Source organism: Rhinatrema bivittatum, chromosome 2 (assembly GCF_901001135.1).
Source record: "Rhinatrema bivittatum chromosome 2, aRhiBiv1.1, whole genome shotgun sequence".
Classification (NCBI taxonomy): Eukaryota; Metazoa; Chordata; class Amphibia; order Gymnophiona; family Rhinatrematidae; genus Rhinatrema; species Rhinatrema bivittatum.
This window is the reverse complement of record NC_042616.1, coordinates 746,708,455-746,726,422: the sequence shown is the minus strand read 5'-3', so window position 1 is coordinate 746,726,422 and position 17,968 is coordinate 746,708,455.

Here is a 17,968-nt window from a genome sequence, read left to right as displayed (position 1 = left end):
TATATTTGTTGCTCCAAAATTGGAGTTTTGACATCAATTCTAATAAAACTGGTGGGTAGATATAATCATAAGGGTGAAGGCATGCCTAAACATCAAGACTATGTCATTGTGGCACCAAAAGTGACATGAATAGCCTAAGGCACCTTAAAGGAGCAAATGAGTAACAGCAGTGAAATACATTCTCCAAGGCAACATCAGAGGAGCAAAGGAGCAGCAAAAGTGGGAAGAACACACCAAGGCCTCAAAAGATGGCACCAACAATAGTGGCATGAACTTTCTAAGGCAGTACATAAGGCAAAATGACACCAAGAGTGGCATCAAAATCCAAGGAACTATGAAGGAGGAACAAAGCAAACAAGGTGACAGGAAAACCCTCAAGGCACCAATAAAGTGGCAATGCAGCACAAAAAAATGGCATCAACATATCAAGGTACCATGAGTTGACATGAAGCCCTCCAGAGTGATAATACTCCAAGCTGTAGATTGTACGGTATGAAAAAAAGGCTGAGTTTCATCAAGCTTGGAGAAGAGATGGCCGAGGGGGGATATGATAGAGGTCTTAAAGATCATGAGAGGTCTTGAACGAGTAGATGTGACTCGGTTATTTTCACTTTCAAATAATAGAAGGACTAGGGGACATTCAACGAAGTTAGCAAGTAGCACATTTAAGACTAATCGGAGAAAATTATTTTTCACTCAACGCACAATAAAGCTCTGGAATTTGTTGCCAGAGGATGTGGTTAGTGCAGTTGGTGTAGCTGGGTTCAAAAAAGGTTTGGATAAGTTCTTGGAGGAGAAGTCCATTAATGGTTATTAATCAATTTTACCAGTAGCATGGGATCTTCCTAGTGTTTGGGTAATTGCCAGGTTCTTGTGGCCTGGTTTTGGCCTCTGTTGGAAACAGGATGCTGGACTTGATGGACCCTTGGTCTGACCCAGCATGGCAATTTCTTATGTTCTTATGTTCACATTTCACTTCTGAAACCGCTCATACTCAGCGAATTTACTTCCAAATCTCATGACTCACCTGTCATCAATGCAGAAGACAACTTAGAGTACAAAGTCGAAGAGATTCTGGATGTTCTGAAAAGAGGCAATACTTATGAATACTTCCTATCATGGGAGGGTTTCGGCCCCGAAGAAAACTCTTGGGAGCCAATATCTTGGACAAAGAGATGCTTCATCAGTTCCACATCGCGCATCCTTCTAAACCCAAGCCTGGTACCCAAAGAGGAGATTGTCCTTTGAAGGGGGGTACTGTTGCGACCGTCGCTGCCCAGCATCTCCACTCTGCCCTCCTTACCTCTTTAGCGACTGCCTCCTAGGTCGATGGACGTTTGGCTGCCACGGCATCATCTTACCGACCTCCTCTCGCATCCCCGGACCGGCTAGACGCTGCCTTCCACCATGTTCTCCTGAGGCCTAAAGGCACGCCCGTGACATGGCCCCGACTCAAGTACCAGCAGTGGCACAAACCTCAGGGGCGTCCCCCTGAGATGACATCATCATCTTTGGATATTTAAAAGTCTTTCATTTCGCTAACTATTCGAGTTAGCAAAGGGTTTCCTACCTAGCTGCCTCCAGGTATCACTGCAGATGGGATTCACTCTCTGCATACCTTGCTACTGTGCCTCCTCAGACTTTACCAGGGGTACCCGCTCCTCGGGGGCCTTGCTCTCTCTTTACTTTTCAGGTCGCAGTCTGGAACCGGTACTCGCTCCTCGAGGGCCCACATTCCCGGACCTGCTGCTGAATATAACTTCTGCCTTGAAGTCACCGCTGCCTACAACATTGGTAAGTTACCATCTCTCTCTCAAAGCTTTCCCTGGAACCAGGTACTCGCTCCTCAAGGACCTACTTCATTCCAGCTCCTGGGCTGTTCTAAGAGACCACAGTGTGAGTGTTACCATCAAGGTTCTGTTCCTGAACTCTGCATACTCTGCCTACTCACTATCTCAGTTTCTCCACAGCTCAGCCTTCCTGGGATTGCTGTTCCAGTGCCTGAGGAACTACAGCCCAGCCGGGCTATTCCAGCTTACTACTGCCACCTCTGGTGGTTCTCAAAAACTGTTTAATAAAAGAACTAAGGGGTAGATTTTCAAACACGGCGCGTTTGTGTACTTTTGCTGGCGCATCAGGCGCAAGCAAATGTACGCGGGATTTTAGTAGATACGCGCGTAGTCATGCGTATCCACTAAAATCCTGGATCGGCGCGCGCAAGGCTATCGATTACGTATAGCCGGCGCGCGCCTAGCCGCGCAGCCTACCCCCGTTCCCTCCAAGGCCGCTCCGAAATCGGAGCGGCCTTGGAGGGAATCCTCTAACGCCCTCCCCTCATCTTCCCCTCCCTTCCTCTACCTAATCCACCCCCCCGGCCCTGTCTAAACCCCCACCTTACCTTTGTCGGGGGATTTACGCCTCCCAGAGGGAGACGTAAATCCCCGCACGCCAGCGGGCCCCAGCGCACCGGGACGCGACCTGGGGGCGGGTACGGAGGGCGCGGCCACGCCCCTAACCACGCCCCTGGACCCGCCCCCAAAACACTGCCGACACGCCCCGAAAACGGCGTGGCGTGCGGCCCCACCCCCGACACGCCCCCGGCACACCCCCCTCCGAAAACCCCGGGACTTACGCGAGTCCCGGGGCTCTGCACGCGCCGGTAGGCCTATGTAAAATAGGCTCACCGGCGCGCAGGGCCCTGCTCGCCTAAATCCACCCGGATTTGGGCGGATTTGGGCGGATTTGGGCGGATTTAGGCGAGCAGGGCTCTTAAAATCCGCCCCTAAGTGTGTGTCTGTTTCCCAACTCAGCCTGACCGGTGGTCCTCTTGGGATCTTCTCCCGAGGGCGTGGTCATCTGCCACCGGCCCAAGGATTCACCCACACCTATCACAAATAATAACAGTCATCTAATGGTCCAACCGACTCCCTCACAGGTTTCTTGCTTCGGATATATTTTAAAAAGTTTTTATTATGAATTTTTGCCTCTATGGCCAACTTCAGTTCAAATTCTCTCTTCTCCTGTCTATTCAATGTTTTACACTTAACTTGACAATGCTTATGTTTTATCCTATTTTCTTCAAATAGATCCTTCTTTCAATTTTTGAAGGATTTTTTTTTGGCTAAAATAGCCTCGTTCACCTCACCTTTTAACCATGATGGTAATCGTTTTGCCTTCCTTCCATCTTTCTTAATGTGTGGAATACATATGGACTGCACCTCTAGGATTGTATTTTTAAACAATGTCCATGCCTGTTGAACACTTTTAACCTTTGCAGCTGCACCTTTCAGTTTTTTACGAACTATTTTCCTCTTTTTATCAAAGTTTCCCTTTTGAAAGTTTAGTGTTAGTGCTGCAGATTTACTTATTGCCCCCCTTCCAGTTATTAGTTTAAATTTGATCATGTTATGATCACTGTTGCCAAGTGGTCCCACCACCGTTACCTCCACAAAGAATTAAATCTAAAATAGCTCCCTCTCTTGTTGGTTCCTGAACCAATTCCTCCATGAAGCAGTCATTTATTACATCCAGGAACTTTATGTCTCTAGTAATTCCTGATGTTACATTTACCCAATCAATATTGGGGTCATTGAAATCTCTCATTATTATTGCACTGCCAAATTACTTAGCTTCCCTGATTCCTCTAAGCATTTCATCATCTGTCTGACCATTTTTTCCAGGTGGACGGTTGTATACTCCTTTCATTATTCTCTTACCCAACACACATGGGATTTCTACCCATATAGATTCTACTGAGCATTTAGTCTCTTGTATGATCTTTATCCTTTTGGACTCTATACCCTCCTGGACATAAAGTGCCACACCCCACCAAGTTGATCCTCCCTGTCATTGCGATATAATTTATACCCTGATATAGCACTATCCCATTGGTTATCCTCCTCCTTCCACCAAGTCTCTGTGATGCCAATTATGTCAATCTCATCATTTGCTGCTATACACTCTAACTCTCCCATCTTACTTCGTAGACTTCTGGCATTGGCATACAGACATTTCAAAGTGTGTTTTTTGTTTGTATTAATAATAATAACCTGCTTTTCAGTTGTTAGAGATAATTTGGAAATCATTAGCTTCGGTGATTTTTTACATATAGGCACATGGACTATGTTTGCTTTTAATGGAACCTCTCTGTTGGGATGCCCTAACTTTCCTGTTTCATTAGTATCCTTCAAAGATACATTTCTTCAAACCATGCACTGCTGAGTGATTGTTGGCTTTCCCCCTTGTTCTAGTTTAAAAGCTGCTCTATCTCCCTTTTGAAAGTTAGTACTAGCAACTTGGTTCCACTCTGGTTAAGGTGGAGCCCAACCTTTCGGAAAAGTCTCCCCTTTCCCCAAAGGTTTCCACAGTTCCTTATAAAGCTGAATCCCTCTTCCCTGCACCATCATCTCATCCATGCATTGAAACTCTGGAGCTCTGCCTACCTTTGGGGACCTGCATGTGAACAGGAAGCATTTCAGAGAATGCCACCCTAGAGGTTCTGGATTTCAGCTTCCTACCTAAAATCCTAAATTTGGCTTCCAGAACCTCTCTCCCACATTTTCCTATGTCGTTGGTGCCCACATGTACCACGACAGCCGGCTCCTCCCTAGCACTGTCTATAAAACTATCTAGGTGATGTGTGAGGTCTGCCACCTTCGCACCAGGCAGGCAAGTTACCAGGCGGTCCTCACGTCCACCAGCCACACTGCTATCTATATTTCCAATAATTGAATCACCAACTATGATGGCCAGCCTAACCCTTCACTCCTGGGCAGTAGCCCTGGGAGACTTGTCCTCAGTGCGAGAGGACAATACATCACCTGGAGAGCAAGTCCTTGCTACAGGATCACTTTCTGCTATACCAGGGTGATGTTCTCCTACTGGGAGACCTTTCTGATCCAAGGCAGCACTGGAGCTGCCAGACTGGATTTGGGACTTGGCTACTATGTCACTGAAGGTCTCATCAATGTACCTCTCTGTCTGCCTCAGCTCCTCCAAGTCTGCTACTCTAGCCTCCAAAACTTGTTCCCTGAGAGCCAGGAGCTCTTTGCACCCTGTATAAATTACAGGGGCCTCAATGAAATCACAAAAAAGAAGCACTACCCACTGCCCCTTCTCTCAGAGCTTTTTGACCACCTACAAGGTGCCAAGATTTTCACTAAGTGGATCCAAGAGGAGCATATAATATCATTTGCATCAAGCAAGGGGATGAGTGGAAAACAGCATACCACATTCAAGACAGGAACCATGAACATCTTATCATGCTGTTCAGACTCTGTAACACTTCCACAGTTCTTAAAAATATGGTAAATTAAATATTTTGCAATCTCCTCTATTCTTGTATTGTGGTTTACCTAGATGATATTGTTATCTATTTGCAGCCCTTGGCTTCACTCTGAGAATATGTCAAACAAGTACTCCAATGATTGTGAGACCATAAACTACACTAAACTCAAGAATAAGAACAACTTCCCTTCCTGGGTTATATCATTTCTTGCACTGGTTTCCTTATGGACTCCACAAAGCAAAAGGCCATCCTTGACTGGCCCCAGCTAGTTCGCCTCCACTCCCTGCAACATTTCCTAAGATTCACTAATTACTACTGACAGTTTATTCCTTGGTATTCCACCATCGCAGCATCTCTCACCGCCCTGACCAGAAAAGGTGCTGACACTCGGAATGGTCCATGATAGCCATCAAAGCCTTCCAAGCTCTTAAGCAAGCCTTCTCACAAGGACCCTTCCTTTGACTCTAGATCCTGATCACCCCTTCATCCTAGAGATAGATGTCTCTACCCTTGAGGTCAAGGCTGTTCTCAGTCAATGTAACACAATGGGACCTTTAAGCCATGTTCCTTTTTGCCAGGAAGTTTTCCATGGCCAAAGGGAATTACATGATTGGTGATTGTGAACTCCTGGCAGTAAAACTGGTACTGGAGGGAATCAAGCATTGGATCATGATCTATACAGATCATAAAAATCTGGAATACATTCAAAAAGCCCAGCAGCTTAATCCCAGACAGTCTTATTAGGCCATATTCTTCTACTTGATTTGATTTTGAACTTCACTATTGACTATCAGCCAAGAATCAGAGGGCAGATGCTCATTCCTGCTCCTTTCTCATGAAGGTCATAACAGAGGCCCCTCAACACATCATTAATTCTTTGGGAATCATGGTTACTACACCTATACCAGTTTTCCCTGGGAAAATGGTACTTCCCAAGAAGCTGCAGGAGAAAGTATTAAAATGGGCTCATGACTTTCATTTGGCATGTCTTCCTGGAGTTGCCCATACAATCGATCTTCTGCGACTCCACAGATTAATATGGATCTGAAAAGCTACATAAATGTATGTCCTGTCTATGCAAAGCATAAATCTGCTCACTCCCGACCCTTGGGGCTCTTATAACCATTACCACAGTCCAAGGAACTCTGGATTCAACTATCAATAGACTTCATCGTGGACCTTCCGCTCTCACCCATTCCACTGTGATATGGGGTATAGTGGATAGATTTTCTAAAATGGCACATTTGTAATTCTCTTTGGTCTTCCTTCTGCTCTGGAGTTAGCTCACCTGTTCATCCAGAATGTTTTCAGACTGTACGGATTACCTTCTCACATTCTGTCCGACAGGGCATTCAATTTACGACCCACTATTGAAAGAACCTTTGCCAAATATTTGGCATTACACTAAACTTTATCACTGTGTAGCATCTGCAAGGTAACGGGCAGATGGCAAGGATTAATCAAGGCCTTAAAACATATTCCTCCATATATATATGTCAATGAGAGACAAAATGACTGGGCCACCCTGCTACCATGGGTTGAGTTTTCCCTCAACAACCATGTGTGAAATGGGTAATCACCAAGGCCACAGCACAGGCCAATAAAAATGCTTATACTAAAATCCAACCAGCTCTGCAATTCCAGAATAGAGACCTGGCATAGTCACAGTAAGTACGCAGCTCCTATTGCTTTTGTTCCTTCTCTCTGACTGGCAACTTACTTTATAGGACGTTTTGCACCAGTAACGTATCCCAACTACAGGTACACAATGCTGAGTTTTGTGCATTCCTTTGCACTTATCACCATTAAATTGCCTGACATTTAGATGCCTAGTTTCCTAGTCTCACAAAGTTCTTTTGCAGTTCCACACAATCCACTGCTGTTTTAAAGATTCAAAACAATGTTGTGTCACCTACAAATCTGCTTACTCATTGTTCCATGTTCTAGATTATTTATGAATATGCAAAATAGCACAGATCCCAATACATACCCCTGGGGGACTCCACTAACAATCTTTCTCCATAAGACTCAAACCCCTTCTCTACGCCCAAGACTATCAAACAGTCCAAACACTACTCTTCTCAAAACTCGACTACTGCAACTCCCTCCTCCTCGGCATCCCTGCTTCCACTCTCAGACCAATACAACTGCTTCAGAATGCAGCAGCAAGATCTCTCACCAACAGCAAAAGATCCAACCATATCACACCTATCCTCAAAGACCTACACTGGCTTCCTATCACACACAGAATCCAATACAAAACGCTAACTCTCATCCACAAAACACTCAATGACAATATGGAATGGCTAAACGCGTCCCTTCACTTCTACATCCCTCAAAGGAACCTCCACTCCACTAACTCCAGACTCCTCCAAACCTCCTCTCCGAAAATGGCACACCGAACCACAGTAAGAGATCACGCCCTATCAGTGGCAGGACCCTCCCTTTGGAACAACCTACCAGCACATCTAGGAATAGAACCCTCGATCCAAATTTTCAAAAAAACCCTGAAAATATGGCTCTTTCAAAAAGCCTTTCCTCCAGTGACTTAATGCCTTTCTGACCACTGCCCCCCAGAATCCCTAGAAATGCACCACAATGATATCGCTATTTCGCTCATATAGAAACATAGAAACATAGAAATGACGGCAGAAGAAGACCAAATGGCCCATCCAGTCTGCCCAGCAAGCTTCCCTCATTTCTTCTCTCATACTTATCTGTTTCTCTTAGCTCTTGGTTCTAATTCCCTTCCACCCCCACCATTAATGTAGAGAGCGGTGATGGAGCTGCATCCAAGTGAAATATCTAGCTTGAGTAGTTAGAGGTAGTAGGGGTAGTAACCGCCGCAATAAGCAAGCTACACCCATGCTTATTTGTTTTTACCCAGATTATGTTATACAGCCCTTATTGGTTGTTTATCTTCTCCCCTGCCGTTGAAGCAGGGAGCTATGCTGGATATGCGTGAGGTATCAGTTTTTTTCTTCTCCCCTGCCGTTGAAGCAGAGAGCTATGCTGGATATGCATCGAAAGTGAAATATCAGGCACATTTGGTTTGGGGTAGTAACCGCCGTAACAAAACAAGCAAAACAAGCAACACTGTTCCCTTTAATCTCAGTCCTGGTTTTCCCTAAGCTAACATAAAGACAGATCATCAAGACTAAGTCCCCCCTAGCTCCCCTGACCCTCTGTCTTTATGCACCTAACTACAATCACTCCTAAATTACACTGATGTTATATAAGTTTTTATGTTATAGTTACACCAATAGTGTTTACATTGTCTCTAAGTTATTCTATTCTGTAAACGAATAGTCCCACTATTAATGCTTATAAGTTATTGTGTTAATGTTTCTAAGTTATGTAAAATAAGAAACTAATGTTTTATTTAATAGATTATTCAATGTAAACCGATGTGATATCTCCGATCGAATGTCGGTATATAATAAATAAATAAATAAATAAAAATAAGAAAAAAATGACCATGTAGTCCTACCCTTTGTTTCCTGTCTTTTATCCAGTTACCAATTTAGAAAAGGACAGTGACTATTTACCTTATTACCTCCTATTTTTCTGAGGAGCCTTTCATAAGGGTGTTTTGTCAAATGCCTTCTGAAAATCCATATACAATTTATCAACTGGCTTGCCTTAATTCAGATATTTATTTATTCAATCACAAAATCTACTAAATTACTAAGGCAAGACTTCCTTTGAAAGAACCATGTTGACTCTTCCCCATTAAGCTATGTCTGTCTTTCTGGTCAATAATTTTGCTTTTTAAAGAATAGCTTCTGTCATTTTGCCCAGCAGCAATGTCAGACTCACTGGTTCCAATGTCTATGGTCCCTGCACAATGTAGAATCTTACTGAGGCTAATTCATGAGCTCTTAAAAGTGCTTGTCAGTGTAAAGAAATATGACCGATGAATAGGTACGAGAAGAAGTTAAAAAACAATAAACAAATCAAGAAGATCAAGAAAAAGTAGATTTCACTTCATCTATGCACAAAAGAAATTTTATTCTGCGTGGAGAAATTATGAAACTTTTGGCAAATGGAGTCATGATTGCAATACTAAACTTTAAAAGCAAATTGGACACATTTTTAGGAAAGGATATTTGTTGAATGATGAATAGACTGATTCACGCATATGTGAGACTTAGAAAAATTCTGCCAGAAAATGATTTTCAAGTTTGGACAAACAACAACAGTAATGTTTTTCAAAGTATGACAATACCATTCAAAGGCCCTACTTAATTCAGGAGAATTACATAATCTGACTGTGCACCTTTACAATTTGGCCTCATTTCTGAATTTCACAGTATATTATCAGCTTCACTATTCACAACTTTTATTATCTTTTACAGGATATGCAAAATGACCATTATGATGTCAGCAGCATCTTTAAATGGATGGAGGAAACAAATGAGCATTTTTAGCTCAAAGTATGGACAAAAATCCAAAAAGAAATTGTTTCACACTTCAGTCATTGAACAGACCCAGACCCATTTCATCTCTTCAAAAGTATTTACATTCATCAACTACATAGAAATCAATGGGGTAGAAATGAAAAATTTAAATTAAATAAAAACAGACATCCAATATAATTATGTTCAAGTAGTTTTGATGTGAAAGGGAGGAGAGAGATAGTAGGATAAGTAGCAGATCAAGTAAAGTCCAGTGAGGGCTTTTTGAAGAATAATGTGATCAAAGCATGAAGGCAGCAGGAATAGCTGAAGCAGAGAGTGACATAGTGAAGATGTAATGGACAGAGGGAATGACTACAGGAGAAATAGCAGCTGGATGGGTATGAGGGCAAAGAAGCACATATGACGTTTGGAGGAGGGGACAAGATTGTCAGTTTACTTCCTCTGATATTTCAGAAAAGGAAGAGAGGGTGGCAAAGGCCAAGGGAAAGGGAGGAAATTAATGTGGGGGAGAAGGAGGACAGGTGATCTTAAGAAGAACTGAAGGTTAAATTATACACTTTAGAATGATTTTTTCAAAATCCTAACAGTATTGGTGCAAGTTTTTTCTCTGTTGGGAATTCCAAAACAAAACATTAATATATCAAATAAATCAATTTATATTGAGAATTATAACACATCTGTGCAAACTCTTATGTGTTAAATCTATCCAGATATCATTTTATCACTATAGACAGACAGCGTGGAGGACTGTTTTAATGAAACCTTTATAAGTATAATAAAACAGATGTTCGATAAAGATTGAAAAATTGAGATCATCCTCATTCACAACTCATGAGGTATCTGAAGCATCCATAGGGCTTTCACCATTCAAATTAGATCATGGAAAAGTTTAAGGAATTTTGGATATAATTAGAGAAACATGGGAAGAGCAAGATAAATAGAAATATAGAGGAACACATATACAAAAGAAGGGGTGGGACAGATACAGTAGCACCAATAGTGATGGAATATTTATACCAAGCATATGTTTCTCAGAAACTGCATATAAATAAGAAAAGGTCCAGATAGAGGACTTTAGGCCAGATTTTAAACCCCCGGCGTACGCAAATCCCCGGGTTTACATGCATGGCCAGGCCTTCAGCATGCCGGGCCAATTTTCAAACTGGCCTGGCCAAGAATGTAAACCCCGGGACAGGTATAAGTGCTTGGGCCTTAAAAGGGGGTGGTCCAGGGGGTAGGAAGGGGCTGGGCTAAAGGCGCCTGGTACAGTGGCCATTTGCCGCTGTGCTGGGAGATCGCATGCCGGTAGGGTGCTGGCACGCACAACTTGCTCCTGCTCCTTTGCAGGAGTAAAAGGTAAAATAAAAAAAAATAGGAGTAGCTAGGATAGGGATGGGGAGAGGAGGATAGGAGAAGGGAAGGGAAGGGATGGGAAGTTAGGGTAGGGGGTTGGGAACTGGGGAAAGCCCCGATGCATCGCCATGCAAATTTGCTAAATTATACCCCCCTTGCACAAGCCTACCCAGAATTTTATATCATGCGCGCGCTAGCGTATTTATAATATGGATGTGTGCACGCATTTTTTGAAAATTTACCCTTTGTGTAGTTCTAGCTACTTCCTTAAAAAGTGAAATAATAGCTAAGTAGCAAAGATTCTTTATAAATATAGAAAAAGAAATCATGTAAATTATAAAGGTATTTCAACCAGGGGGAAGGAAGACTCATCACATATAAACTTGATGAAAACTTGGTAAAATAGAGATATATGTATGATCATGCTACAGAAGATTAAGATCTAAATTTGACATAGACTTTCTTGGATAGTGGAGCAAAGCCAGTTAGAATTGCAGAATATTCGCAAAAGAAAAAGGGATTGAATGAGTGCAATAGCATTTATTCATGGAAAATACCATGTAAAAGAACAGTTATTAATAATCATATAGGATCACCAAGGTTAAACTAAGACCCTATCAATTGACTAATGCAAAACATATAAAAAAGATACTAAAGTAGTAATAATAGAAGTATCTAGGAGTGAAAAGTATAATTCTATTACTTTAGTTCTAGTGTTGAATAGATGCAATATGTATCTATTTGTGATGCTTATCCTATGCCTAGGTAGAAGAATGAATAAAAAGATAAGAGATGGCTTGTTTTACTCACATTTAACTTTGCAATGGTATACTGGCAAGTTTCCCTCATAAAATATGCTATAAAGTTTCCTGATCCAGGTGTATTATGTCTCATATAACTTTCATGGAATGCATCTTAATTTCTATAAATCCTTTCTTCAAAATGCAATTGATGATTCAAGACACATTGATGTGATAAGTCCAGGTCTGTCATGAAAAGACTTGTTTTTATCTCGTATTAAGAAAGCTAAAGCCATGGAGTTTGAAAGTTTGGTGTGCCTTGAAAGTAAAATCAATGGTTCCTGAGGCAAGGTTAGATCACAAAATGTGGGAAGTGTCAGACATGGATTTATGCTAAAGATATAAATGTCAAGAGTAATATCAGTTAATTATTTGTGATTGAATTAGAATCTACCATCTCATGGCTCACAATAGGCTTCAAGCTGACTCATAAAAAGAAATAGGAAATAATCATTCACCACCTTAATATAACAATTTTTATTTTTATTCAATTAAACTCTGAGTAAATACAAAAAAAACAAAAATCATTACTTATCTTAAAACCACACCATCTCAAAAAATAAAGACATCTACCTCAGGGTTTCTCTACGCAAGAAATAACAACCCCAAAACTGTGCTGTTTTGACAGGTGATCTGCATGAGGGAATAACTTTAAAGAGAAACACAAAAACATTGCTGTCAAAAATCAATTATCTAAAACAAATGAAAATACCACTCACATTTATTTATTTTAAAACATTTATATTCAGCAGTTATACATTTTGATGGTAACATTTAAACAGGTGCATGGTTGCACATGTGCATGCGTTCATCAGACCAGGCCCAGAGACTCATCCATTTTATAACATATGCGCATATATGAGCGCATGTTGTAAAATAGCCTGGGCGCATGCCATCTGTTCTCAATTTTAAATGGATGTGTGCATGTGCGCACAGATCCTGTGCGAACAAATCCCATATCTACTGTGTAAGTGGGAACATTTTACAATGGACGCGCACTGACGCCATTCATCATTTTCCCAATTTGTTCAATTAAGGGATAGGACTTCCAAACCCCACCAAGTTTGATAGCCTCCCTTCCACCCTGTTAGCTCCTACCCTTAAAACCCCACTGACTTATTTATTTATTTTATTTATTTATCTAACATTTTTTTATATACCGACATTCATTGGGAACATCATATCAGTTTACATGGAACATTAAATTAGCGACTTGCCTAAAGGTTTTTGTTTTAAAACTTGCATGTCATGCATAGCTGATGTAAACTTACACAACAGAGAATCCCGTGCATGCCAGTGCCCATGCCCTGTCCAGATCGCACCCATGCTTTTCCTTTTTGTTAGCTTTTATTTGTGTGTTGAAACTGTGCAAAGGGAGATACGCTCATGCCTGAGCAGCTTATAAATTCTGCTCGGTGCACACCAGCCTGACTTGTGCACATATCTCCTAATTTTGACATGTGCTAGGATTTTGAAATTCACCTGCTTGGGTCCAACTTTATTTTCGCATGTACAAGGATGTGTGCAAAGTTGCTACTGTATTTTATACCCATCATGTAAAAATCACAAGCCTCACATATTTGGGATTATCTGGATAAATGCCAATTTATCTAGCTAAATAATGGCATGCAGCCAGATAAGTCCAAAAAGCGCTACTCTGGCTAGGTAGTCCTGCCACTACTTAGCTGGATAAATCTGAATAATGATGTATAAGTAGTGCTACTTATCCAAATAAGTTCAAATGTGTCCATCTAGGTAGCAGGAAAGGAGATACTTAGCCAAGTACGTTTGAAATTAGCCCTTCATCCCAAAGTTAGAAGCTAGCTCTTCTGCCTGAACTGCCCCATCCAATCATTTTATCACTTTAACAATGTTTAGGATCACTTACACCAGATATTGAGCAGAAGTAAATATACCAAGTAAAAGATATACTAGCATCATTTTGGCAGGTTTAAAATAGCAACTTAGGCACGTAAATGTTGGCCTCACCCTGGAATGCCCCAGCACGCCCTTTTCTTACATGCTCAAAGTTACTCATAGAACCTGATTTATGTGTGTAAATTGCAGATTTGACAACAGCTTGTATTTGCGTATGTGCTATTTTGTGTACACAAATGGTAATTTTTATGTATGCAGCATTTTAAAATTCACTTGTTCATGCTCAAAGCATATTGCAAGTTTGTACATACATAATTAAAAAACACATACAATAAACAGAAATAAAAATAAGACAAATATACATTTGTACAAACTTCAAGTATAAACAAGAATCTGCTGCATCATGTTTATTTATTAAAGAAACACGAACCTCATAAAACATTTTAAAAATGGCAGACATCTTTCTGTATTTCAAACCCCAGAGAAGTGCTTCCTGCAACTGGCATACCCAATCAAAATAATCATAGTGACACAGGAGCGTGAAAAAACGAATTACTTTAAAATAAACAAAGCAGGTAAATCTTTAGACAATTCATAATAGAGCCACTCCAAATTAAAGGAATACTGTAAAATTCACCTCTTTATTTAGTCCCTGAGAAGCCATGGTACTTAAGTGGTAAATCCAAGATTGTTCCTTCACCTCCACAAAGACTATAATGTGGTTTCTTAAGTACCAAAAATTTAAAATCAGAAAAAGAATGTCCCAATTTCTTACAAAATCCACCTCCTTAAGGAGGTATAATTTAAAGTATTTGCTTAATTTATTCATGGCTCCATTTTGGATTGTCTAAAGAAGTACCCGTTTTGTTTCTTTAACCCATTTTTACGCTTCTGTGTCACTATGATTATTTTGATTGGGTGCACTAGTTGGAGGGGAGCTTCTCTAGGCCACATTTCCCTTAGACTCAGAGGGGGTCATTTTCCAAAGGTTTCGCGGTGGCACTATTGGGTGCGAAAGCCGGCAGTGATCGCACCGCTGCCGGCTTCACCCCCCCCCCCCCCCGGTACCTTGCGATTCAGGAAGCCGGGCGAAGATAAAAAATCTAGGCCAGAGTCACCAAAATTCCTATGCTGGTATATAACAAGCATTACAGACAAGCATGTATCTCCAAGACTCCTATGGAAGAACATCTAGAGCATGGCAGGTAGGGATAGTGGTGGCAGTAAGACCCTTAAGGTAGTATATAAGGGGCATGCAATGTACAAAAATTATCTGTTATGACTTTTGCTGTAATACGTTGTTATACCTGTAAACCAGAGTGAAGGCTTGTACCAAACTTCAGTATATAAAAGTGCACAAATAAATAAATAAAAAATAAATATGTAGGCACTTGTCAGCAAGACCCCTAATGTGGTATAAAAGGATCAAGGAAAGTAGGTTGAGTGGTCGGAGGTAGAACTCTAATATCATAGCATTCTGGCTAGTAGGCAGAGTAGTGGGAGCAAGATCCCTAAGGAGATACATCAGGGGCATGGTAGGTAGGAAGAGTGATGGCAGCATGATCCCTAAGGTGGTACATTGAGGCATGTCAGGTAGGCAGAGCAGTGGCAGCAAGACCCCTAATGTGGTACACCTGAGCAATGGCTGGAGGCAGAGCAGTTACAGCAAGATACCTAAGTTGGTAAATAAGGGAAATGACAGGTGTGGAGTGCAGCAACAAGGCCGATGCTTTCAGTCATTTTACCACTTGAATGGAAATTCTAGAAACCCAAGCAAAGGCAGATAGCTTAAAAAACAAACAAACAGATTTCCCATCAAATCTTTCAGAAGCCTTGAGCAGTTAAGGCTCATGGTGTCCCCTGTCATTGAGAAGACATATTTACTGGGCACACTCATTGGTAAGCAGGAATAATTTTGCTGAGTCACCTTGTCTAGGTCTGGCCAGACTGCGAATTTGTGTGCCCAATATGCCATTACTTTGTCTCTGATGAACTCCATAAGATAAAGATAGTGTGTCACAGAAATGTATGCTGAAGTCTCCTTTCTCTGGGTGGGCTAAGGGTTTATCCTGCCCGCTGCTATGGCCTGTGTCAGGAGAGATGGTTCTTTGCAAGCAATGAGGCTTTGGTGAATTGAGATGGGAGGGGAAATGGTAGTTGACAGGTTGCTACTCCTGCCTGCACTACTCGCTGAGATTGCCACTATTTCCTGTGATACATCCCCACTGTGTCTCTCCTTCTGACAATCCTGTTTACATGTCCAAGCTACCAGCATCTTCATAATGTGAGATGCTGGAGCTGGTGGTTAAGACTTTCTTTCATTCATGGATCACAAAGTGTAGAAGCAAGTTTGTATACTATATTGTGAGAAGTTTCAGTCACTCTTGCATCTGCTGCTGCAAGCCATAGAGAAACTGCAACATTTCTGCTTCCATTCCCTCTTGCTCATTAAGGCCTCTAACTTTTCCTCCAGAATATTTACTATAAGGATGACCCTTTCCAGGGTGGCATTTCTGGATATCATATTTTTCTTGACATTCTTGAAAGGCTTCAGTATATGTACCAGGTGCCTCATACTATCCAATCATGATGCCCCAGGGTATAATGCACACCTCTCACTTTTTCCAGACTGAACATGAATGTGTTTTTGCAGTTGGTATTATCCCAGTGCCAACATTTTGAATCAAAGGCCTGTGAGGCATCCTGATTTTTTCCTGTTTCTCATGGAGCTGTCCACCTTCAGGCTTCCATGGAAATGTTCTGCTATTTTCCTACACTTCTCTATCAGATACTTCAGGAATGATTTCCTGTCATCTTTGGGCACCAGCTCTATGGCATTCCTCACTGCCAAGTTCAGAAAGTGCTCAAAGCAAATGATATCCTGAAATCCCTCATCTTCTATTGTCTTTAACCATTTTTGCACCACAGTCTGCCACAAAGAAACAACATTTCTGCCTCTTTGGTCTAGCTGCTAACTGTCCAGCATTTTTATTATGACTGATAGAATGCTGCACATAGTATGGGGGTTATGAATTATTTGGTGTAGCAAAGTCCACTTGCACACTGATGCTCCATCCCCACTAGAGCTGCTACCAGTCCCTACCACAGCCAGATCCAATCTGTGTGCCATCAGGAATATTTAAAAGTTCATAACATTCATGCTGATCCAGATATCACTGTTGTGATGTGGACCCTTGAACCAAGGTGGGGTTGATACTACCAGCAGAGGGGGTTCCTCACCGTGGGTCCCCACCATTACCAGGCAGATTAGAGCGGTGCAGAGACCCAACTGGACCACCACTACCAACTCTCGTTCCCTGCAGGTTGAGCCCTTGGGCTGGCTGGACTTAGGTGTGGGTCTCTGGGCAATGAATCCAGGAGGACATCAGGTGAAAGCAGAGTTAGACAGGCCAATGTCAGGGGCAGGCAGCAAACAGATGAATCCAGAATACAGGGCAAAGTCGGAGCAGGCAGCAGACAAACAAAATCCAGAAGACGGGCCGAAGTTGGGGCAGGCAGCAAACAGACGGAATCCAGAAGACAGACCAAGTTGGGGCAGGCAGCAGACAGATGAAATCCAGAAGAACATACCAGAGTCAAAGTCATAAGAACCATCCAAGGAACAGGGAAAGTGGGTCCGGGAACTGGGCAGGGGAAGACAGAGGTGAAGGCTGGAACAGGAGAAGCAGGAACACGGAGAAACAGGAACATAGAGAAGCAACTAGCAGGCTCAAGTAGCACAACCTGTTGCTGAGGCGAGGTTTGGGCAGCAGGGGCTGCGTTAAGTAGGGCCTACTGTTGACATGAGCCATGGGATGCTTTCCCACCATGACCCCTTTAAGTCCCACAGCAAACCACGCACACACACTTAGAAGGAGGTAGAGCAGGCAGCATGGTGGCGGCAGTCCTGCCTCCCTGCTACATGGGGAAGAAGCGATGGAGGCAGCTCCAGGATGCCGCGAGGAGTATGGGGCTGGCTTGGGGGGGGGGGGGGAAGTGTGGCTGGCCATGTGGCCCCATGGCTGGCCATCACAACAGTACTCCCCCTTCTATGCCCCCCCTGGGGGTTTAGGTTTCTTTGGGTGCAAAGCATGGAACCTTCAGAGAAGTCTTTTATCCAAAATGTTGCATGCAGGCTCCCAAGAGTTTTCTTCTGGGTCATATCCCTCCCAGGACAGCAGATTCCCATCTCATGTTCCTGCACCAAACATTCAGTACCTCCTTCACCT